The sequence below is a fragment of the Jaculus jaculus genome, chromosome 5 (genome assembly GCF_020740685.1).
Source record: "Jaculus jaculus isolate mJacJac1 chromosome 5, mJacJac1.mat.Y.cur, whole genome shotgun sequence".
Classification (NCBI taxonomy): Eukaryota; Metazoa; Chordata; class Mammalia; order Rodentia; family Dipodidae; genus Jaculus; species Jaculus jaculus.
The window spans coordinates 31,173,136-31,197,873 of record NC_059106.1 but is presented as its reverse complement, the minus strand read 5'-3'; the positions used below and the strand labels follow the sequence as shown (position 1 = coordinate 31,197,873).

Sequence of the window (24,738 nt, the reverse complement as noted above, 5' to 3'; positions counted from 1 at the left end):
CACCTGAATCAAACCACCACAATCTGCCCTGGCCCCCATAAAGTGATAACCATCCATGATGTAAAATGTAATGCATTCAGTCCAACTTTCAAGTCCCCATAATTTTTATCAATCCCAATGATGTTCAAACATTCCCATAGTCCAAGATCTTTTAACTGAGCCATAATACCAAAAAAAATCCCCCTCAAACCCATAATGGCACAGAAAAAATATTCACATTGCAAAAGATGGCACTAGGTATAGCAAAGAAATATTCAACAAACACAATATTTAAAACAACCAGGGCAAACATCAAACTCTGTAGCTTTAAGTCCAACAAATCTAGCCAGTGATAAATCTCAAAGTCTGGTAATTGTAACCAGCAATAAGTGTTTGGAGTTCCAATTCTGCCCCTCCAACTAGGCTACTCACAGTCCTGGAAAACTTCATCCAGGGCCATCAGCTTTCCTTAGCAGCCATCTTGTGGTACCAGCATCTCTATTGGGTCTCCACTGCAATCCATAGTTCATCCTCACAGCTCCATCAGGTCTCCATGCAGGGATCCAGCAAACCTGCTTCACACTGCCCATGGCTGTTTCCAAAACACAAGACCATGATGCAAATTCAATGAACCCCTCTTTCCTGCATTTCTTATACTCCACAATACCAGGTAGGGTGCCAGTTTCTTAATCCATAGGTGAATAAAGCAGACTTTGAAGAACAGGACACTCTTTAAGTAATTCAGGCCCCTTCAAAAGAGTCTACATTCTTCCTGTTGCCCCAGTGCAGGTCAGCTGGCCAACCTCAAAGGTTGTAATCTCTCTATTGCAGCTGAATGTGCAACAGTTTCAGCCCATAGATTTCATTGCTGTGTCATATCCTTCTACTCACACCAGTCCATTTCTATGCAAAGCAACCCTGTACAAATTGTCAGGACAGAGGCATAACAGCAAGCCTCTCACACAAACTGCTTCTAGCCCAGTTCAGGTAAACCTCTTTCTCACCCTCATAAGCCAAACCTCATATTCCATAGTTCTTACTACATTCAGGTCTTTTAACTCTGACCAGAATAGGCCACCAAGCTATACTTGCAGCAGGGCAGGGTGTCTCTTAGGTCACAGTTCCAATTCCTTCCATATTCCTCTGAAAATCAGCTATAAAAGGCCAAAGCCACACAGTTAGTTGTCTAGCAGCCAATGACTCCACTTCTGGAACCAACATTACTGTGGTAGTCAGGTTCACACTGCTGGCAGAAATCACCCAACCAAGAGCAGCTTGTGGGAAAAAAAAAAAAAGTTTATTTTGGCTTTCAGACTTGAAGGGAAGCTCTACAATGGCAGGGGAAAATGATGGCATGAGCAGAGGATGAATATCACCTCCTGGCCAACATAAAGTGGTCAATAGGAACAGGATTGTATGCCAAACCCTGTCATGGGGAAACTAGCTATAACCCACCCCCCAACAATACACCGCCTCCAGGAAGCTTTAGTTTTCAATTACCATCAGTTGGGAAACCTAGAATTTAGGACACCTAATTTTATGGGGGACACCTGAATCAAACCACCACTCATACTGGGGAATTGTACCTGCGTCGTCAGCAAGTGCCTTTAACTGTTGAGCAATTTTTTTCTAATCCATAATGAAATATTTTAGAGAGGCAAGAAAAGGCATATTAAAGTTCATTGTAATCCACTTGAACATAATTCCAGTTAGTCCTAGATTTCAGCCAAATAGAGAATGAAAAAATAAGCAAAAAGTTATCAAATAAAAGATTACTACACTTCTTTCTGTTTTTTTGATGCATGGCTCCATAATTGTAGTTGAGCCCAGTGTCTTCTGCATTGACCATAATTTGTTGCTGAAAGGATGAGTAAAATATATCCATTAAGAATTCTTTCTTGCTGGGAAAATGTGTATGACATGCTTTGTGGGAAGGATATTTGATAATAGACGGATCATGTTTATTTTATTTCACCTGGACCATTATGTATCCATATCAGTCCATTAATGTCCATTGATTCCAGTGCTCCTGAAGTCTGCCATGAAGCAAAAGACATCTGTGCCTAGAAGCTATTAAACCCCATGTATTCTGAACATTGTGAATAGGTATACAGACAAATTTACAATTCAACATGATCAAAATATTACTCACCTATGGGCAAATCTGGCTGCCACATTAGAGGTGTGGTTGGGATGTCCCATGATAGAATGCCTTTAACTATACTGAGTTGTGAGGCACATCAAAATTCTGAATTCCATGCAAACCGAAACCACTCAGATCTGTTAGAGCCTCTACTACTTCCTCGAAGTCAAATCTCACGTAGCACTAAGGAAAGACAGTTACACACCATATCAGTTGTGAGGCTGCTGATATATTAATTTTATCTTAAATCTCCTGCTGTTGCAGTTACCTTCTCATTGCTGAGACAAACACCCAAGCAGAAACAGCTTCTATGATGAAAGGATTTATTTTAGACTTACAGATTCCAGAAGAAGCTTCATCATAGAAGACAAAGCTGGCTCAAGCAATGCAAGGTGTTTCTTAGACCAAAGTTTCATATTCTTTGATGTTCCTCCTTCAAATCAGTTCAAAAAGGCTGAAGACACAGAATCAGGTTTCTAGTAGCGATGATTACACTCCTCTAGCACCAATCTTACTGTTCTACCTGCTTCATGTTACTGTCAGAGAACAGCTAGCAGAGAATACCTGCTGCTGAGTGCTCTCACCCACATGTAGACTGCCAGCGCCTCCTTCACCGTCCTGCCTGGTAGAGGCTCAGGAGAAGGAACTCTGCTACCTTAACACCAACTCCATCTTTGTTCCTATTTTTTTTTAATGTATTTATTTATTTATGAGAAAAAGAGAGAGAGAATGAGCACACCAGGGATTCCTGCCACTATCAAGGGACTCCAGATGGATATGCCACTTTGTGCACCTAGCTTTACATGTGTGCATGCATCTGGAAATTTAAATCAGATTTCCTGTGACGCTTCAGAAGCACTTGTAGGTTTAAAGAGATTACCAGTTGTTTATCAAGAATGATGAGAACTCTCCTGTTCATAGACTGAAGAGCTTACCAAGCATATATCAGAATGACAAGAACCTCCCTTATCTATTGACTGATGACAGCATCTAGGAATAAGGAAAAAGCCCTATAAAGTATACCAAAATCCCCAGATTAAGAGGGGGAAAAGAAGCTAACATCAAAATTATATTCTGCGGCTGAAAGTATTGCTTAGTGGTTAAGGCATTTACCTTCAAATCCAAAGAACCCTGGTTCAATTAACCAGCACCCACATAAGCCAGATGCACAAGGTGGCTCATGCATCTGGAGTTCATTTGCAGTGGCTGGAGGCCCTGGCATGCACATTTTCCATGTGTGTGTATGTCTTTCTCTCTCTCTGACTCTCTCAAATAAATAAAACTTGAATATATATATGTATTATTATATGCATATTAATAGTATATATATATATATGTAAATTAAATAATACATACACATATATATATTCTGGGGCAGTAAAGATGGCTTAGAAATTAAGGCACTTGCCTGAAAAACCAAAGGACCTCAGTTCAATTCCCCAGGACCCATGTAAGCCAGATGCATAAGGTGGCATATGCATCTGGAGTTTGTTTGCAGTGGCTGGAAGCCCTGGTGTGCCCATTCTCTCTCTTAAATAAATAAATAAATAAAAACAAAATATTTTCTAAAAATTATATTCTGGTATATTAAGTACCAGGAGTGAAGCAAAATTTAAAAATTTGCAAAACTATATTATATATTTTGTAACAAGCACAAGAATTCTGCATGATAATTAGAAACTTAAAAATAAACATTGTTTGAAGTGTTTGCATGAAGTAGCTCATTAAATCTTTAAAGAAAACTCAAGATTGATGTTACCCCCATTTTGAAGACTAGAAAACTGAGGAAAGAGGGGTTGCCTTTCTCGAGTAAATAAGTAAAAAATATTCTTGCCAGGTGTGGTGGTACACATCTTTAATCCTAGCACTTGGGAAGCTGAGGCTACACAGAGTGAGTTCCATGTCAGCCTGGGCTAGAGTGAGACCCTAACTCTAAAAACAACAACCCTCCTCCTAAAAAGTTAAGCAGGGTGTGTTGCATTGGTGCATGTCTTTAATTGCAGCACTTCAGAGGCGAAGGTAGGAAGTCATTGTAAGTTCATGGCCACCTTGAGACTACATAGTAAATTCCAGGTCTGCCTGGACTAGAAGGAAACCCTACCTTAAAAAACAAAGTTAAAAATAAATAAGTATGAACAAAAGGGGTCAGAAAGAAGGTGAGGGAGATAGTTCAGCAATTAAAGGTACTTGATTACAAGCCTGTAACCTCAAGTTCAATTCCCCAACCCCCATGTAAAAATGTACACAAAGTGGCACACACACCTGCAATCCCAATGGACCTATGGCAGTAGGAGGTAGAGCCAAAAGAATCTGAAAACTCATAGACCTATCCAGCTGCAAACCAGCAAGAGAGGGTTGACACCCTGAGGTTTTCCTCTGACGTCCATGGGCACTGTGGCACATACTCCTCTATGCGCACGCGCGCGCGCGCGCACGCACACACACACACACACACACACACACACACACACACACACACGAGCAGAAAGAATAACATAGATGGCATCCAAATAGTATAAAGGAAATAGAATATGGAATAATTTGGTTTACATTAACAGCATATCATAATAACTATAAAACTTTATGACATAAAATCTAAAGTAGACAAGGCCATACTGGACAATTTCTAAGGGAAAATTGGATAATTTTCAGTCTTGTCAAATCTATTAAGACATAATTAGCAAATACACAGAAATTTATATCCTTAGGAGTCCATGAGGACCTCAAATGCATGAACATTTTATACAAAATATTTGTATTTTAGGGTACAAAGAAAATTTCATTAAATTCTAAAAAAAAATTATGCTCTTTCTCTGCCTATTTCTCTCTCTCTCAAATAAAGAAAAGAAAAATATTTATAATTTTTTTTTTTTTTGGTTTTTCGAGGTAGGGTCTCACTCTGGTTCAGGCTGACCTGGAATTAACTCTGTCATCTCAGGGTGGCCTTGAACTCATGGCTATCCTCCTACCTCTGCCTCCTGAGTGCTGGGATTAAAGGCATGCGCCACCACGCCCGGCTCTAAAATTTTTTTAAAAGGGAGTGGGCACTGGAGAGATGACTTAGCAGTTAAGGCATTTGCCTGCAAAGCCAAATGACTCAGGTTCGATTCCCCAGGACCCATGTAAACCAGATGCACAAGGGGGTGCATGCACCTGGAGTTCATTTATAGTGGCCGGAGGCCCTGGTGTACCCATTCTCTCTCTCTCTCTCTCTCTCTCTCTCTCTCTCTCCCTGCCTATTACTCTCTCAAATAAATTTTAAAAAGAAACTATAATATTTGCCCATAAGAATCTCCATTTTACCAAATAATTCCAAAGTAAATTAACCATATGTATATAAAATTTATAGGATGAGAACAAAATCATAATAACTATTAAAAATAAGTAAATTGGACTGCAGAGATGGCTCAGCAGTTAAGGCACTTGCCTACAAATCTTAATGACCCAAGTTTGATTCCCCAGTACTCACATAAAGCTACTTAGAGGTCCTATTCTCCTTGTAGCCAGTTGTGGCGATGCACACCTTTAATCTCAGCACTAGGGAGGCAGAAATAAGAGGATCACTGTGAGCTTGAGGCCACCCTGAGACTACATCGTGAATTCCAGGTCAGCCTGGGTTAGAGCAAGACCCTAGCTCAAGATAACAACAAAAGTAAATAGAATCAGGCATGGTGGTATACACCTTTAATTCAACAGGCTGAGGTAGGAGGATCACTGGGAGTTCCAGGCCAGCCTGGGACTATAGAGTAAATCCCAGGTTAGCCTGGACTAGAGTTGAGACCCTACCTTGAAAAAGAAAAAAAAAGAAACAGTGGGCTGGGGAGATGGCTTAGTGGTTAAGGCACTTGCCTTCAAAGCTAAAGGATGCAGATTCAATTCCCCTGTACCCATGTAAAGCCAGATGCAGAAGGTGGTACATGTGTTTGGAGTTTGTTTGCAGTGCCTAGAGGCCCTGGCATACCCATTCTCTCTTTCTCTGCCTCTCTCTCTCTCTCTTTCTCTCCAATAAATAAATAAATAAATAAATAAATAAATAAATAAATAAATATTTTTTTTTAAAAAAGAAAAAGAAACAATGAAAGAAAGGGGAGGGAGGGAGGGAAGAAGGGTGGAAGAGAAGGAAAGAAAAAGAAAAGAGTTACAATTAAAGTTAGGAACAAATGAGACAATGATGTTACTGAATACTACTGGTATGATTAATCAAGTAAAGATCAAAAGAAAAAAAGAAAACTAACCAGGCATGGTGATGTATGCCTTTAATCCCAGCACTCGGGAGGCAAAGGTAGGAGGATTGCCCTGAGTTCGAGGCCACCCTGAGAATAAATAGTGAATTCCAGGTTAGCCTGAGCTACAGTGAGACCCTTCCTCAAAAAAAAAAAAAAACCCTAAAATTAATAACATTAGCTATTGAGGGAAAAAGACTAACAAAGAATATATTTTGGCTGGGCATGGTGGTGCATACCTATAATCCCAACACTTAGGAGATCAAGGTAGGAGGATCACAATGAGTTCAAGACCACCCTGAGACTACATAGTAAGTTCTAGATCTCCACAGCTACAGCAAGAGCCTACCTCAAAGAAAAGAAGAGACGAGAAAAGAAAAGAAAAGAAAAGAAAAGAAAAGAAAAGAAAAGAAAAGAAAAGAAAAGAAAAGAAAAGAAAAGAAAAGAAAAGTAAGCCTGGGCTAGAGTAAGAGCCTACCTCGAAAAACAAAAACCAAAAACCGAAAAAAAAAGAAAAGAAAAATAATATACTTCATTCAATAAGGTGGGTTTAATGTGTCTAGCTGGCTACCTGAAAAATATGACGCTAAATTTCATAAAAATTAAATTCAGTCAAAGTAAAGAACTAAAATATAAGAACTATAAAAATTCTTGGAGAAAATACAAATTCTAGCCTATGTAGCAAGCTCCTGGATAGCCAGGGTTATACAAAAAGATCTTACTCGATTAAATTAAATTTTAACTTTAGCTTAGTTTATATGGAAATAAGAGAAAAGGAAAAAAAATCCCTTTGGAAAGGACAACATCCCTCCTGTATCACCCAGCAAAACCAAAGATTTGGCTACATCCTCCCTGCTGACTTAACTCACATGTTTCATTTCATATGACACCAGAAACACTTCCTGTCACATTGCCACATGGTGACTTCATGATGACATCGCCCACACATGCTTTAATGAGATCTAAACAGAACAGCTCACATTTCTGGACTAAATAAGAACTCCTGAACTAGGAGAAAGAACTCTAGAATAGAAGAACAAAAAATACAAAGCCTTTCACATTTTTTGAAGGGTCGAGTTCCTGATGGCTTCTGTGATGTAACTGTCCCATTTCCCTAACTCACCATTCCTGTAGGCTGTCCCCAGAATGGCCTAAACATGGAATCACCCAAAGGGTCCTTTCAAATCCCAATGACAAAGCCTGTCCCCCAGAGGCCAGAACTGAGCACCAGGTATTTGAAGGCCAGAATGCCAAAGCTACACTCCCCAGAAGCCAGAACTGAGCACCAGGTATCCGAAGACCCCAGCCCTCACAATTAGAACATGCAGCCCAGGTTCAAAGTACAGAGCTTTACTCGTTTGATGAAATTTAAATGCTACTTAATTTGTTATTTTTTTAAATTTATCTTTATTTGTTTATTTGAGAGCAGGGGAGAAGGGCAGATAGAGAGAGACAGAGAGAGAGAGAGAGAGAGAGAGAGAGAGAAAATGGGTGCGTCAGGGCTTCCAGCCACTGCAAATGAACTCCAGCTACACGCACCACATTGTGCACCTGGCTTACGTGGGTCCTGGGGAACTGAACCTGGGTCCTTAAGCCTTACAGTCAGCGCCTTAACCGCTAAGCCATCTCTCTAGCCCTAATTTGTCATTTTTAACCAATTTAATTCCTAGCCTAATAGATCTGCATTTCTAAAACTATAATTGGAATTCTAAATCAGACATTGCCTCAAGCCCAACTTCCCCCTTCAGTGATTAGTTGTCTTGATATTAATTTATTATATTATATTAGACATTATATATTATCATATCATATTTATTTTGAGATAGGATCTTGCTATATTGCCAGGCTGGTCTTGAATTCTGGGCTCAGTGATCCTCCCACCTCAGCCTTCTCGATAGTTGGAATTACAGGTTTGTATCCAACACTTGGTCCAATTTTTAGCAGATTGGATTTCACAGCTGGGGCTCCATGTGGGTCTCTGACATGTAGTTAAGTTGTAATTTTATGCAAAGCACAAGTCTGGTTGGGCTGTGTGAATTTGGTGGGTCACTGTCTGGCTTTGGTGTTGGTGTGATCCACTCCTTGTCAAGCTTCTGTCTTCTGGTTAGAGATGAGAAAGGTGAAGATGAAAAGAGTAGCTCCCTTGTGCTACGAATATTTCCACCATAACCCTCCCATTGTGAAGGACTTCCATATTTATACATTTATATTTATTTGTTCTTTGCTCTGGAATACTTTTCATCAGTCACCTTTTGGTACTATATGTGGAGAAAAAGAAATAGTATGTGAAAACTCATGTTTGCTCCCAAACCAGCCCAAGTGCTGTGTTTCTTCTATCCTCTGCTGCCTCCCATGGTTTCCAGCTTTTGACTTAAGCCTTCGCTCCATTTGCAACTCTATTTGTTCCTGAAAACCTCAGTATGACCAGACTTCCTTAGTACAATATTGTACTTTAATGTTGGGCAGAAGTGCCACGTGGAGAAGGACAACCGACCACTAATCACTCCCTCCTTTGGGTCTGCACAATATCTCAGCCTAAAATTAACTGAAGGTTTGTAACTGAGTCGAGACTTACATCCCCCCTTCCTCCCTTTGAGCTACTTTCTATCGTACGCAGGGTCATATCCGCAGCACCCAGAGCTCTCACTGTACGTTCCCCCATGGAGTTACAGATTGCATCTGCTTACCTTCTCAAGTTCCACAATGCACCCCTGTCTAAAAAGCAGTGAGGAAAGACAAACTGTGTAGAGCATGTGGCAGTCCCCCACCTTTCTTGTTAAAAACTTTCAGCCAAAATTGAAAATGAGATGGGAGACATGCCTTTGTGTGACTTTCACTGGTAGCATTCTGCAAGCTCCTCATCTCTTTGTGCTAAACTAAGCTATCTGCATTTTTTCTACAGCATGGGTCCTAAACCATGTCAATCACTTCACTGAGCATTTAATGGAAGAAACTGTGGCATCTTCTATTGCTGGAGAAAATGATAAACATGGGCTTATTGGATGGTAGCATATTCATCTTTCCAAGGGATTTTTAAGGACTCTTGTGGTTTGAGTAGAAAATTACCCCAAAGGGCAATGAGAGATGGCTCACAGTTTAAAGACACTTGTTTTAAAAAGCCTGATGGAGCCAGGTGTGGTGGTGCACACCTTAAATCCCAGCACAGGGGAGGAAGAAGTAGAATTGCTGTGAGTTCGAGGCCAGCCTGGGACTACAGAGTGAAATCCAGGTCAGCCTGGGCTTGAGTGAGACCCTACCTCAAAAAAACCAAAACCAAACGAAATCAAACCAAAGCAGAAAAAGCCTGATGCTCACACCTTTAATCCCAGCACTCAGGAGGCAGAGATAGAAGGATCACTGTGAGTTTGAGACCACCCTGGGATTGCATAGTGAATTCTAGGTCAACCTGGACTACAGTGAGACTCTACCTTAAAAAAAAAACAAAAAGGGGGCTGGAAGGATGACTTAGTGGTTAAGGCACTTGCCTGCAAAGCCAAAGGACCCAGGTTTGATTCCCCAGGACCCACGTAAGCCAGATGCACAAGGTGGCATATCCATCCAGAGTTCATTTACAGCATCTGAAGGCCCTGATGTGCCCATTCTCTCTTTCTCTCTCCCTCTTTCTGTCAAATAAATAAAAATAAAATAAAATAAAGAAAGTGCCTGATGGCCCGGGTTCAATTCCCCATACCCACATAAAACCAGATGCACAAAATGGCACATTCATCTAGAGTTCAGCCAATTCTCTCTCTCTCTTTCTCTCTCCCTGCTTGCAAATAATAATAAATAAATTTAAATTTAAAAAATATTCTTTCCAGGGCTGGAGAGATGGCTTAGCGGTTAAGCGCTTGCCTGTGAAGCCTAAGGACCCCGGTTCAAGGCTTGATTTCTCAGGACCCACGTTAGCCAGATGCACAAGGGGGCACACACATCTGGAGTTCAATTTGCAGTGGCTGGAGGCCCTGGCATGCCCATCCTCTTTGTCTATCTCCCTCTTCTCTCTCTGTCTGTTGCTCTCAAATAAATAAAAAAAATTTTTTTTAAATATTCTTTCCAAAGTGATTATTCATTAAAATTTTCAATGCATGTTTGGTTGTGTATCTTGTGCAAATCAGAGTCTGTTCTAGGCACTAAAGACACAATAAATAAGAGACTTATTTCCTATCTTTTTGAGACTTATCTTATATTTTAGGCAATAAAAACAAATGTAAAGCATTTATAACAGTAAGTGCTTTGAAAAATTAAGGTATAAAGGGTAGCAAAATACTTTGTATCTTCAGTGTCCCTCAAAGGCCTAGTATGCTATTTGGAGGTCAGGCTTTGTAAAAGATAGCACATTGGGGACATTCTCTTGAAAGGAATACTGACTCACTGCACCCTACCTTTTTTAATTCCTTCCTTCCTGTTTTTTTTTTTTTTTGTTGTTGTTTTTCCTTAAGATAGGGTCTTGCTCTAGCCCAGGCTGACCTAGAATTCGCTATGTAGTCTCAGGGTGGCCTTGAACTTACAGCAGTCTTTCTACCTCTGCCTCCTGGGATTAAACGCATGAGCCACCATTCCCAGCTTCTTTTTTTCCTTTCTTTTTCTCTCTCTCTTTCTTTCTCTCTTTACTTGTTTATTTCTTTGTTTCTTTCTGTCTTAATTTCATTTCTGAGAGAAAGAAAGGGTATGGGCACACCAGGACATCCTGCTGCTATAAACAAACTCCAGGCACATGTGCCACTTTGTGCATCTGGCTTGACATGAGTCCTGGGTAATCTAACCCAGGCTACAGGCTTTGCAAGCAAGGACCTTTAACCATTCAGCTATCCCTCTGGAACCCTCCCCTCTCTTTCCTATGCTTCCTGCCCAGCATGACATGAGCAGCCACAACTACACCTTCCCACCGCGATGTGCCACTGTGTCATCACATGACCAAAGCCAGAAGACCAAGTGACCATGGACTAAAATCTTGAATCAAAATAAGCTGCTTCCCCCTTCTAAGTTTATTGTCTTGGGTTATTTGTTACAAGCACTGAAATCTAACTCTGAGGGAGAGAGAATTGTGCAGGTAGAGGGCTGGTATGGTGCTGTTTTAAGCAGGGTGGTCTGTGAACTTTTCTTTTAAACAGTGACCTTGGGACTGGAGAGATGGTTTAGCAGTTAAGGAGCTTGCCTGCAAACCCTGATGACCCAAGTTTGATTCCCCAGTACCCATGTAAAGTCAGGTACACAAAGTGGTGCATGCATTTGGAGTTTGCAATGGCTGGAAGTCCTGGCACACCCATTCCATTTCTTTCCTCTCTCTCCTTGTAAATAAATAAATAAAATATTAAACAGTGACCTTTAAGCAAAAGCCTAAATGAAATGAGGAAGCCCAGTGGGTCAGCAAGGGAATCATAGTCTAGCCTGGGGGATGGCAGGGACAGTGAGAGCTGCAGGCATGTTAGGAGCTAACAGATGGGCATAGCCTGGAGGTGGATATGATAAACTGTTAGAAGACTTGGGCTTTATATGTTAGTGAAATGGGACACCAGTAGAGGATTTTGAGCTAAGAGGTGACCTGATGTGACTAAGGTTCTGAAAATCTTCCCCAGCTCCTGTGATGAGAGTACAGACTAGTAAAGATAAGGGTCAAAGACTCATGAAAGGCTGCCCTCTTAATCCAGGAGGTAGATGACTTGCAAAGGTTAGGGTGACAGGTGTGGAGGTGACAGACACTGAGTAAATTCCAAGTTAGAACTGCCAGAGCTGGCTGAGGCTGGGGTGTGAGAGAAGAGAGGGTCAGGGGTGCCTCACAATTTGTGTGTTCTGAGCACTCCATGAACAGATTGGCCACTTCCTGTGGAAGAGTCCTGGCAGACTGCAAAGTGGAGAGAACAATTCTTTCCAGTTGGGCAGTTGATTCAAAATATGGGGCTCAAGCAAGTGCAATTGCCTTTCCACTGGTTTAACAAGTTACATTGCCCCCCTGCTGTGTCTTGGCACTTCTGGTTTCATCCCCACCTGTTAGTCAAAAATCTCATTATCATTTTTACTTGTGTTATCTTGATTACCATGAGGTTCAGCACCTTTCATGAGGCTGCTGGTCAGATGTATTTTCCCTTTTGTGAGTTGCTCTTGTGAATTTTTTTTGTATTGTTTTATGGGGGCTCTCTACAAATCCATATATAAATTCCTCATAGCTTGCATATATTTTATGAGAATCTGTGACTTGTCTTTTCAGTTTATTTCTAAGTATTTAGTCACTTATATGGGTCCTGGGGAATTGAACCAGGGTCCTTTGGCTTTGAAGGCAATGCCTTAACTGCTAAGCCATCTCTCCATTCCTGTACTTCTAGTTTTATGTGGGTACTGGGGAATTGAACCTGGTACCTTTAACTGTTGAGCCATGTCTCCCACCCCACCTTCATCCACTTTTAATATCTTTATTTCCCTTAGGGTATAAACCATGTTTCTCTATTTTGTTCTGTTACGAAGGGTAATCTTCTTCCATAATGCATTCTTTCTCTCTTGCTGTTTAGAATAATATGCTCCTCTTTTTATAGTTTATTAGTCTTTTTCAAATAAATTTGCACCATCATCACAGATAAAGCAATTGTAGAATCTTCATTTCTGCTTTTTGCCACCTAACATTGGCTTTTTCAGTCCCCCAACTTGGTTCTGTTCCTGTGTTCCTTTCACTGTCTTCTAAAAGTCTTTTTCTTATCACTTTGGCCATGCATTGCAAGTGTGCATTTGGGTTCATTTTCCTTTGCATCATCCAAGGAATTATAAATCACATCAAAACCACTTGCCTTGCTGCCACCACAGTGGGTTCTGAGTCCAAATACAGAAATGGCACTGGCTGTGGTCTCATACATCTGGCTAGTCTTCCCCACATTTCTGTTGTGGGAATGATTATCTTCTCAGGGTAAAGGACACTGATGAACATTGCTTCCTCTGAAGACATTGGTTGGTCGTGAGCTCCCTGACCTGGACAGGGCAGTGGATACTCAGGCAGCCTGGGAGGGAGAGCAGTTTGCTCCTTCATTTTGTCCTTCCTACCTACAATGTATTGTCTTTCTATATGTTGTAAAACGTCCCCCTTTTTTTCTTAATAATTAGGCTGGAGAGATGGCTTAGTGGTCAAGGCATTTGCTGGCAAAGCTAAAGGACCCAGGTTTGATTATTCAGTACCCACATAAAGCCAGATGCACAAGGTGGCTCATGCATCTGGAGTTCATTTGCAGTGGCTAGAGGCCCTGATGCTCCCATTCTCTCTCTCTCTCTCTGCCTCTTTCTCTCTAATTAATACATAAAATATTTTTTAATATGTATTTATTTTATTCATGTGTGTGGTACAGGACAGAATGGACACACCAGGGCCTCTTGCTGCTGCAAACCAACTCCAGATGCATAGTCCACTTTGTGCATCTGGCTTTACATGGATACTGGAAAACTGAACTCCGGGGCCAGTAGGGTTTGCAAGCAAGTGTCTTTAACCACCAAGCCATCTCCCCAGCCCTCTCCCTTTTAAAGTTTTTAAAAAATTTTTGTTGTTGTTATTATTTATTTGAGAGTGACAGACAGAGAGAGAGAGAGAATGGGCGCGCCAGGGATTCCAGCCACTACAAATGAACTCCAGACATGTGCACCCCCTTGTGCATCTGGCTAACGTGGGTCCTGGGGAATCGAGCCTCGAACCGGGGTCCTTAGGCTTCACAGACAAGCGCTTAACCGCTAAGCCATCTCTCCAGCCCCCTCTCCCTTTTAAAAAGTAAGATTTGTGCAGACCAGCTGACTTGGAACCTGCTATGTAGCTTGGAAGGCTGGCTTTGAACTTGCTATCCTGCTTCAACCTTCTGACAGCTAGGGTCACAGGCTTTTGTCACCATGCCTGCCCCTCTCTCTTGTGTGCACAGGCAGGCACACACACCAAAGCAGCAAGTCAGATGACAGCTACTCCAGGTATCAGTCCTGGTCTTCCGTCTTGTTTCCGGCAGGGTCTCTTTCATTGCTTTGCTTGCCAGGCTAGTTGGCTCACAAGGGTTTGGGCCATTCTCCTGTCTCCGTCTCTCTTCTTACTGTAGGCGTTCTTGGATTACAGTTGTTCATGCTATGGTGTAGTTTTACATGAGTACTGGGGATCCAAACTAAGGTACCCACACCTGTGAGGCAAGACATTTATCCACAAAAATAAATAAAAGGTTTATCCACTGAACTGCGTTTCTTTAATTGACAATTTTCAAATAAGTACTAATGTATTTTGATCACAAACCCTACTATTACCTTCTGCTGTCTCCTCACCCCCTCCATTGAACACCTCCTCGTTTCTAATTAGTCCCTCTTCTATTTTCATATCTTCTTTTTTCTTCTGTCCCTCCTTGAAAATCCATGTTGAAATGTGATGGGCTCAATATAAATAATTTTATTTTGTTTTGTTTTTACAAGGTAGGGTCTCACTCTAGCCAAGACTAACCTGGAATTCACTATGTAGTCTCAGGGTGTCCTTAAATTCTCGATGACCCTCCTACCTCTGGCTCTTGAGTGCTGGGATTAAAGGTGTGTGCCACCAAGCCCAGCTGTGATGGGCTCAATACTGTGCATATCTGGTGCATAGCTGCTGAGGGGTTATCAATGCAATGACCACTTCATGTCCAGAAGAGTCTTCAAAAGCACTCCTCCCCATCATCTGGCTTTTACATTCTTTCCACCATTTCTTTCACAATGTTCACTGAGCCTTGGAGGGTATAGTAGAGATGTCTCATTTAGCACAGAGCATTAACAGCCACTTATTTTGGGACTTCGACTAGTTTTGAGCCTATCCAGTTGTCGCTACTATCTGCAAAGAGAAACATCTCTGTCCAAAAGTATCCAGATTTATATAACAACTTAGAGGGCAATGTGATGGGCCCAACACATCCACTGAGCCAAACACTAGTAGCTGCTTCCCCCACCCTAGGCTCTATGATTTTCCCAGATTTGGGCTTTTGATAGGTTTTCAGTACCAGGTACAAGTTCCCTCCATGGAACTGGCCTCAAATCCAATCAGAGAGCAGTTAGTTACCTCCTTAATTGTCATGCCACTTGTACCAGTTTGTACTTCTTGCCTGGCTGGTTGGTTATGTAGGACACATGATGGATTCAACACTGGGTAAAATTATTGATGGATCCCCTCCTCCTCGCCCCCGCAGCAAGCTGTACAGCACATTCCAACACTATGACAGACAGCAGGCAGGGAGGCTTCCAGCCCAGCTGCAGCTTGATTTTCCAGTACCCTGTCACCACAGCATGCTGTGTCTTCAGCAATAAGGACCTGTCATCTAGTCTGGTGAGCAACTGGAAGAACTGGCAATAGCCTATATTGTTTTGAGGGCCTAAGGAGCCTCTCTGACCAGCAACTCAGTTGGAGGTGCCCCACTCCTGGCACAGATTTTCCTGAAGCAACCTATGACTTCTGAGAGCAGCACTGTCCACCCCTGCAGGGGACTTTTGCCCAGTCTTACTCTTTTATTTTTTTAAGAACTTGACTTTATTTATTTATTTGACAAAGAAAGAGAGAGAGAATGGGCATGCCAGGGCCTCCAGCTACTGCAAACAAACTCCATACGTGTGTGGCCCTAGTGCATCTGGCTAACGTGGATCCTGGGGAATTGAACCTGGGTCCTTTGGCTTTGCAGGCAAATTCCTTAACCACTGAGCAATCCCTCCAGCCCAGTCTTACTCTTTTTATTTATTTATTTTTGGTTTTTCAAGGTAGGGTTTCCCTCTAGCCCAGGCTGACCTAGGATTCACTATGCAGTCTCAGCATGGCCTCAAATTTATGGCAATCCTCCTACCTCTGCTTCCCAAGTGCTGGGATTAAAGGCATGTGGCACCATGCCCAGCTGTTTCTTTTTTAAAAAAAAATATTTTTTTATTGACAACTTCTATAATTATAGACAATAAACCATGATAATTCTCTCCCCCCATCTGATTTTCAATTATATATTTTAATTGGCTAACAAAGAAATAGGTTTCACTATAGCATTTTCATGATGTCTTTAGTTTTGTGGGGGTGTGGTGGTGCATGCCTTTAATCTCAGCACTGGGGAGGCTGAGGTAGGAAGATTGCCATGAGGTGGCGGCTAGCCTGGGTTATACAATGAGTTCCAGGTAAGGCTGGGCAAGAGTGAGATCCTGCTTCAAAACCAAACTAATAATAATAACAACAACAACCCTATAATGTCCTTAGCTTTGCTTAACACTTCCCCCATCCTCTCCTCTTTTCTCTCTCACCCTCTCCTGACTACCTTTAAACCATTTCCCTACAGTATTCTACTCTTTTGGCTTTTGTAGATACTATCCCTTCTCCTTAAGCCCACCCCCTCAATTCACTTTTGATAAGGATTTGCTAACTAGGTTTTCTATTTGCATATATATAAAACGTAGGATGGCTAAAAAATTTTGTTTTATTTTATTTTTTGTTTTTCAAGGTAGGGTCTCGCTCTAGCCCAGGTTGATGTGGAATTCACAATGTAATCTCAGGGTGGCCTTGAACTCACAGCAATCTTTCTACCTCTGCCTCCAAGTGCTGGGATTAAAGACGTGTGCCACCATGCCTAGCCATTTGCTTCTTTTACTTAACACGTTTTTAACGAGGCCAGGCATGGTGGCATACGCCTTTAATCCCAGCACTCAGGAGGCAGAAGATGGAGCACAAATGCAGTCCCCCACTACCACAAATTATGCAGTCGAGTTTTCTGTATTTGGGGAAATAGGAGGGGTCAGCACATCCAGAGTGCAATGGATAAGCCTCTCCCTGGGAAAACCACCTTGTTGATCACAGTATCTCCCCTACCAGGCAAGGTCTCAGTGTAGACCAGGATAACCTTGAATTCCTGACAATTCTCCCACCTCAGTCTCCTGAGTGCTGGGATCAATGGTGTGTGCCACCACAATCGGTTTAAAAACGAATTTATTTATGCTTAATTAAAAGTAAATGTTTAGGGTGGAGAGATGGGTCAGTGGTTAAGGATCTAGCCTACAAAGCCTAATGACCTGTGTTCAATTCTCCACTACTCATGTAAAGCCAGATATACAGTGGCACATACAACTGGAGTTCAATTGCAGCAGTTAGAATCCCTGCTGTGCCAGTTCTCTCAACCCCCTCCCAACCCGTGTGTGTGTGTGTGTGTGTGTGTGTGTGTGTGTGTCTTTCTTCTCTTTCTCTCTGCTCGCAAATAAATAACAATATTTAAAAATAAATAAATTGAGCTGGGCATGGTAGCACATGCCTTTTATTCCAGCACTCGGTAGGCAGACATAGGAAGATCACCGTGTGTGTGAGGCCACCCTGGGAGTACATGCTGATTTCTGGGTCAGCCTGAGCTAGAACAAGACCCTACCTTGTAAAACCAAAATAAATAAATGAATTAATAACTTTAAAATTTTTGAGTGTCTCAGGCTTTCTGTTGAGTTTAACCATTGAGGCTCTTTTGAGGAAAACTAAAAGGCAAGAGAATGGACTTGTAAGATGTGGCTGAGAGTGGGGCCCTGCAATGTTTTTGTTGTAATGTTTTAAAAATTAAAATACAATTGAAGTAATCTTTCAGGGGAAAAATACGCAAGCTTCAATCTATCCTTCTTAGGCCCACATGTGAATTATCACACACTAACCTATAATGTTTTCCTATCTGAAAGAAGAACCTTTGGTTAGTTGACTTTTGGATTAGTAAGGAATGCAGGCAATTGTAGGAATAAAGGAATGCAATCTATGAGCTAGGGAATATTGAAAAAACAAGCAGAGTTTCAGTGATTCAAAGAATGGAGAAGTCATAAGATTCCTTTCCTAATTCTGCCCTAAGATGAAAAGAAAGGCCAGAACATTTTTCTAAAGATTATGATGGGACTTCTGGTCAAGATGGCACACTCATAACCATGCTAGAGCTCTAGGGGTGAAATCAAAAAGCAATGAGAACCAAGGACTACCAAAATTGATCAACAAGACAAGAATAACAGCAGCCAGGGCCCAGGTGAAACCACAGAAGTATTGGTAAAATGAGCAAGAGTGCTGCTTTCATGGTGAGCCTGACAACCTGGGCCAGGGTGATGATGCTGAGACACTGGGGAGACTCAACATGCACCAAAGCAGAAATCAGGAAGATGCTGAGAGCTCAACACCAAAGTAGAGTTCAAGCACACCCACCAAGGCTCAGCGAATTTTACAGAAGAGGGGCAGAAAGAATGTAAGAGCCATAAAGTGGGAGGGAATATCCAGAGACACTGCCCCCCTTGACTGACTTCTGCTCTCACAATTCAGCCCACAACTCCAGAAATCCCACTAAGAAGGGCCGTCAGTGGAGTGGGGGCAGAGAGGAGAGAAAGGATGTTACCAACATAGGATACAAAGTCCATACAAAGTTTCTACTTAATAAAATCATAAATAAGAGGCTGGGTATGGTGGCACACGACTTTAATCCTAACACTCAAGAGACACAGGTAGGAGGATCGCCATGAGTTGGGGGCTACCCTGAGACTACATAGTGAATTCCGTGTCAGCCTGGGTTAGAGTGAGAACCTACCTTGAAAAACCAAAAAAGAATAAAATAAAAAATAAGAAGAAAAGTTATGATGAAGGTCAGACATGGTGGTGCACATCTTCAATTCTGGTACTTGAGAGGCTGAGGTAGGAAAATCACTGTGAGTTCAAGGCCAACCTGGACCTACAGGATGATTTCCAGGTCAGCCTGGGCTACTGTGAGACCAAAACAATAGCAGTAACAACAAAAAAAATTATGATGGAAAAGATTAGGTTACTCTGGATTAGACCTACAATATTAAAAAATCAACTGCTAGCACAGTTTCCTAGCTAGAATATTCCTCCTTAGAATAGTTGGAATTTAGCATTCTCCTTCAAGATGATGAAAACATACTGCAGTTCTCCCATGAAAACACAGCTTCTACCCAGATTGCACAGCATTTCACAGCATGTTCTCGATCATCTTTGGCTAGGTGGGTGGAAGCATTTTAAAAACTGAGTTCATTAAAAAAATAGAATAATTATAAATGAAAGTCATGATTCCTGGGATGAAAAGTTGTACATGGATATTTTTATCTCAGTTATCTTTAAAATACTGAGATAAACTCAATGCTGCTGATAATTATGACCGCTCTAGTATTAACTTTGAACTATGAAGGTTCTAATGCTGAACAGTAATTTGAATTGAGAAGAAAATGTTGTATATGTGATTATGAATAAACTATGGGCTGAAATTTTATAATTACCGTGTAAATGCAAGTGATAGTTTGGATGGTGTTGTGGCCAAAAGCCAGCTCTGTCACCAGAGATGAAGTTAGGTAAGGAGATAAAACAGGTCATGTGTGGAGGCTGAGAAGCTTACTCAGTGTTCTCTTTATGGAACCCTCTTATCACTTATACTCTCTAGTCATACTTGGCATGTAGACACCTCCCCTACAACCTGGACTATTGGTGGTCAGACAGGAATTTCTGGAGATACAACCATTTATCGATATTAATAATTACTCAAGGTCAGCAGCAGATCTCTTGTCAAGCATGTGTGAGGCCATAGGTTCCATCCCTAGCACTGCAAATTAATAATAATAACCATAATAATGACAAATAATCAGTTACTGGTTGAATAATTTTGAGGTGATTTCTGAGGGTAAAAGCTGCGGCAGGTATTACGAGGATATGAAGAGAAGCAGAAGCCTCAGGAATCTGCCTTTGGGAAGATGCTAATCCAGACCGAAGTGGAGATGATATTTGATAAAGTGATTGTATAGGTTGCCTGTGGTCAACTAACTAATTAGTGGCAACAAGCAAAGCAGCAAAATAATAGTACTCTAGTACAGAGTTGTAAAAAATCATAAGCTGAGGGTAAAGAAAGTATTCAAAAATACTGTTTATGATACTTTGTTAGACATTGTACATAAGAAATTAAAATGGTGTCATCTCAAGTTCAGAAATTGAGTCAAAAGTGGTCATCATTTGTACATAATAATATAATATACATAACAAGCACAGAATATTAAATTTAGTTTTTACTTGTGTGTATGGTATGTGCATGTGTGTGTGACCTTGCAGTATCCCATCCACTGCAGAATGTCAGGTGTTCCACTCCATGCTCTCCTGCCTGCTCTTGTGTAATTTTTTTTTTTTTCTGAAGTAGGGTGTCCCTGTAGTCCAGGCTGACCTGGAATTCACTATGTAGTCTCAGGGTGGCCTTGAACTCTCAGCAATACTCTTGCCTCTGCCTCCTGAGTGCTGGGATTAAAGGCGTGTGCCACCATACCCTGCTCTGCTCTGGTTTTGAGCCAGAGTGCCCCTTTATTAATTCTAAATATATTTATTAATCTATTTGCAAGCAGAGAGGAAAGACATACACAGAGATAGAGAGGGAGACAGAGAATGGGTATGTCAGGACCTCTAGGCACTGCAAAGGAACTACAGATGCATGTGCTGCGTTGTGCATCTGGCTTTACATGGGTACTGGGGGACTGAACCGGGGTTCTTAGGCTTTGCAAGGAAGTGCCTTAACCACTGAGCCATCACTCCAGCCCTCTCCCCCTTTACTAATTCTGAAGGTTGCATGGCTGAGATCTTGGGTCTCTGCCACCCTGTGGGACTATGGTCACACCCAGCTCTTTTCATGGGATCTGGAGATTTGTACTCAGGTATTTGCAGACCACCCAGGAAGTGTACTTAATCAATTGAGCCATCTCTCCTGCCCAGAACATTATTTAATTTATAATATTTATTTGGAAGAGATGATGAGGGAAGAACCTTAGAACTCACACATGGTGGAGACTCAGTAATGTCTCTTGACTGTGATAATTAAATGCCTTGAAAGGAAGGTGAGATATCTGTAGCTATTTAGCTCAATATGCAAGTGTTTTGGGGCTGAGGAGATGGCTTAGAGGTTAAGGTGCTTGCTTGTAAAGCCTGCCAGTCTAGGTTCAATTCCCCAGTACCCACATAAAGCCAGATGAACAAAGTGGCACATGTGTCTGGAGTTTGTTTGCAATGGCAAGAGGCCCTGGGCTGCCTATATTATCTCAAATAAGTAAATAAAACTAAAAAAGTGTTCCTCAAAAAAAAAAAAGTTAACACTGCTGCATCCTTTTGGAATTATATAAATAAAATCCATAGCATTTTCCTAAAAGCAAAAAGAAAGAAAATACTCATTCCTCTGAGGCATTTGGTATCACATACCTCAGACAAATAATTTAGCAAATGCCTCATCCAGAATTACTTGTGGAATTCACTGGCAAACACTTGTGCCTCTTAGAATTGCCAGCTTCTATATTGAGAAGAAATCATTTGTAGATTATCACAGAATGACCTCAGACCAGAGGCTGGGACATTGTGGTTCTATTTCTGACTTTGACATTTTTCTTTGATAATGGTTCACTAAAACAGTATTATGTCATTACCAAGCCAAAATTCATGTCTTGAGAATACAGTTAACAACTTTCAAAAATGTCCTGCTTGCATTGCAAGAATTATGGTGTACAAGTTTGGTCTTTTAGTTGTTATTAATAGAGTTATAGTGACTTCTGAGGCTATTTCAAATTAAGATGAAAGGAAATCACACATTCACTGGCCATGTTCAAAGGAGGAAAAGATAAGCCTTTCAAGTAAACAAAGGTAGAATTACTGTTATCCTGACTTCTCAGTGATAACTTGGGATGAAGAAAAGTGTTCAGGTCTTTGTCCATGGTGAAATCCCTAGTTCATTTCAGACTCCTTTTAAATTACAATGACCCCCCCACACTCTGGGTCACCAAATCTTTCAATGGTACTGTTACCAAGCAGCCACTGAGATTGAAGTTTGGCTCCTTTTCCTTTCCCTTGCCCTCCCTCTGGTGGAGGTGTTAATGAGTGAAAGCCAAGATGGGCAGCTGAGGAGACTTCCAAGAGCTAGCATCTTCTATGACTGTGCCAGTGTCCTGGGGAATGGGAATGACTGGCCGTTGCTTATTGCTTTCCCAAATGACTGGAGGGTGCTGAACGTTTGTTCTACTCATAATGAATGCAAATGAGAGTTTAAATGTTTACTAACATATTATTGCTCATACCTTCAGAAAGGAATAAACCTTATTCTAAGTGGGTAATGACCTGGCACTTATTCTGTAGTCCCAGGCTGGCTTTGAACTCATGGTGATCTGCCTACTTCAGCCTCCCATATGCTGGAATTAAAGGCGTGCACACACAGCTAAAAACATATTTTATTTACTTAATAGGAGAGAATGAGAAACAGAAAGAAAGGATGGATGGATGAGACTAGGCACTCCATGTAACGAGTGCTATTGCAAACAAACTCTAGACACATGTACCTGTGCATCTGGCTTTACATGTGTACTGAGGAATCTAACCTAGGTTGTCAGGCTTTGTAAATAAGTGCTTTTGACCACTGAGCCATCTCTCCAGCCCCTATCTTCAATTCTTTTTTTTTAAATTATTATTTGTAAGCAGGCACTCCACTGCAAACAAACTCCAGATGCATGTGCCATTTTGTGTATCTGGTTTCAAGTGGGTGCTGGGGATTCAAAACTAAGCCATCATGTTTGCAAGCAAGTGCCTTGACTACTAAGCTATCTTTCTAGATCCCCACCCCCAATTTTTTTTTTTTTTTGTATTTTTTTCTGAGGAAGGATCTCACTCTAGCCCAGGCTGACCTGGAACTCAGTCTGTAGTTGTAGGCTGGCCTCGAACTCACAGCAACCTTCCTACCTCTGCCTCCCGAGTGCTGGGATTAAAGGTGTGCACCACCTAACCTGGCCAACGCAATAATATACTTACATATATATATTGTTATTTAGAGGGCCAGGTGTGGTGGCATGTGCCTTTAATCCTAGCACTTGGAAGGCAGAGGTAGGAGCATTACTGTGAGTTCGAGACCACTCTGAGACTACATAGTGAGTTCCAGGTCTGCCTGGGCTACAGCAAGAACCAATCTTAAAAAACAAAAACCAAACAAAAAAAGCAAAGCAAACAACAAAAAAAGGGCTCTGATAGAAATACCTAACAGGAGACAGTGCTATACAGATGGTAGCTGCTATTGTTACTAACTCTAATACTTATACTTGAGTAATAATTTGCCCTAAATTACAAGAGAAATAAGAAAGCTGGATTGTAGTCTTCATTCCCTTGCTACTGCCTCTGATAGGAATGTCTAAGTTATGTTATTTTCCTGTAATTTTGAAGTCATTTTATTTCCTTTTCACTGTCAATATGTATGTTTTCCAAAATCAACATTTATCAAAATATCTGTTTCAAAAACTTGAACCCAAACATGGTCAAAGTTGTTAAGACACTGGATTTATGCTATGTGCGCACATTTGCATCTGTAAGGAGCTGTTCTGTGCTTTGAACTTTTTGTGTTTTAAGCTCTTTCTTTTCAGGACTTGGTCTCTAAGCCCCCTAGCAGTAAAGTGCTTGAATTTTACATTTCTATTCACTTTTTGTTAATTTACCCAATAGCTTAGAACTGGATATGCAACAGACCAGCAGGCCATTCAGTAAATTGCCAACTGACTGGTAAACCCTCCTTGATTCTCTCTACTGTCCCTTCCCTCCCTCTCTTTTCCTTCCTCCCTCTTGCAATTTGGCAGGTTTGGCCACGGGCTATCAGAAACACCCATATTCCATGGTTATATAAGAGACCTAGTCGTCAACCTCTTACCTCTGAGGGTCCGCTTTTACAAGCTGTTTGCTGTCTTGCACTACAAGGAACTAAAAACTAAGGGAGTGATTTGTTTTTTCTCCCTAAGGTAAGGTCTCCCTCTAGCCCAGGCTGACCTGGAATTGGCTCTGTAGTCTCAGGGTGGCCTGGAACTCATGGCGATCCTCCTACCCTACCTCTACCTCCACTGTGCCGTAATGTTTGTTTTTTTAAAACCCTCATCAAGGAGCAGGACCCTGGGTGGTGGTCGCGGATCAGAGGTGACTTTAGAAGGTAGGGTGGTAAGAAAGAAGAGAAAGGTAAGGTAACCCACCGCTTCTAGGTTTGCTTCTCTTTCCTCTCAGGATGGTGGTGACAGCCGATCAGACACAATAGCTAACAGTTCCCTGATGAAGTGAGGATGAAAAAAAAAAGACCCTCAACAGCATCAGCAGGAAGACTGAGAAAGGGAGGAGGGGCCGCGTACAGAGGGGGAGAGGAGGAGGGTGACAAGGTGACCAACGTCGCCCAGCAGCGAGCGCCCGTCGCTCTCCTCCTGCCAGACAAGCGAGGATCAGCGCTAGTGAACCACCTCCCCAGAGACCCGGGCGGCGGTGGGAAGGGGAGGCCGAGGGGCGGCGCTCCTCCTGGGGGCGGGGCAAAGCGTGAGTCACTGGTCCCTGATTGGCTCGAGCTCTCCCTGGGCGCCTCACGATTGGGCCGTTTGCAGCGGGAGATGTTGTGAGGCGCGGCGGGGGCGGAGTGA

General features: G+C 41.8%; 1 long non-coding RNA gene and 1 other non-coding gene across 2 annotated transcripts; both read right to left on the bottom strand.

Annotated features, from left to right (window-relative positions):
- Positions 1-516: 516 nt before the first annotated feature.
- On the bottom strand, positions 517-24,738 carry LOC123460825. The gene is made up of 3 exons (XR_006637228.1): positions 24,307-24,738; positions 2,132-2,305; positions 517-571 (listed from the first exon to the last, which is right to left on the bottom strand). It is a non-coding gene; the product is annotated as an uncharacterized LOC123460825 (long non-coding RNA).
- Positions 16,994-17,157, bottom strand: LOC123460999. The gene has a single exon (XR_006637335.1). It is a non-coding gene; the product is annotated as a U1 spliceosomal RNA (small nuclear RNA).